This window comes from Mandrillus leucophaeus, unplaced genomic scaffold, assembly GCF_000951045.1.
Source record: "Mandrillus leucophaeus isolate KB7577 unplaced genomic scaffold, Mleu.le_1.0 Scaffold237, whole genome shotgun sequence".
Classification (NCBI taxonomy): Eukaryota; Metazoa; Chordata; class Mammalia; order Primates; family Cercopithecidae; genus Mandrillus; species Mandrillus leucophaeus.
In genome coordinates this window covers 1,469,132-1,470,017 of record NW_012102443.1, presented here as the reverse complement: position 1 = coordinate 1,470,017, position 886 = coordinate 1,469,132, and the positions used below count along the sequence as shown (strand labels likewise).

The window sequence follows — 886 nt, the reverse complement described above, 5'->3', positions numbered from 1 at the left end:
TCAGGGTTGCAGTGTCGTCTGAGGTGTGAGAGGCTGGCGGCCCTGGGACCTGTAGGGGGAAAGCATGTCTTCTTCTGCTGGGCTCAGGCTGGCTGCGTGGCATCTGCTCCCCGGGCGGAATGGCAGGAGGGCACTCGGACTCCTCATGCACGTTTTCCTCTTTCTTTCCGAGACTGTGAAATCAAGCTATAGTGCATTAGGTGTGCGCACGCCTCGCCCCCCTAGAGCACCTGGTAATCAAGTGTTTGGGGCGCTGTCTGGTGCTCGACGGGATCCTCGGGTGGTCCAGGAGCGTCCTGTCCTGGTCAGCTCCTCCCTCTTGCAGGGACCGTGCCACACCCGCTGCCGTGAGGGCAGCGCCCGTATTTCTATACCGTGAGCTCCAGAGCTGCCAGACCAGACTCCCTACCTGCCCAGACCACCCTGCACTTGTGCTGGCCTCTCCTGGTTCCTGTTAGCCAGGGCGAGTTGCCTTTCTGTTATCAGCCCGTCCATGTGGGCTTTAAGTCCCATCCCTTCTCCGGAATCATCCATCTTCTCAGCCATTGTTTTTGAAGCACGTGCTGTGCCCCGGCCCTTGTGCATGTAAGTCCTTCCCTGGCCTCTTTTCCTTCCCACTGCTGCTCTCCAGAGCCAGGCTCGCAGGAGCTCTCCCGATGCTTGTCTCCATTTTTCGGTCTCCACTCATTTCTCAGCCCCTATGCAATGTGCTTCTTATGTGCCAACGCCTAGCTGTGTGGGGACTCAGGACTCCTGGCATCGGCTCCCCTGTGGAGCCCTCCTGCTTGGGTTTTTGTTTTCGTTTTTTTGTTTTGTTTTGTTTTTTTAAAAATTTTTCTTGAGATAGCGTCTCACTCTTGTCACCTAGGCTGAAGTTCAGTGGCAC

At 56.4% G+C, this 886-nt stretch overlaps 1 protein-coding gene across 1 annotated transcript in view; it reads left to right on the top strand.

Moving 5' to 3' along the window:
- LOC105541287 (E1A-binding protein p400) overlaps positions 1–886 on the top strand; it is a 144,403-nt gene that overhangs the window by 71,991 nt on the left and 71,526 nt on the right. The gene's annotated exons all lie outside the window — the stretch shown is intronic.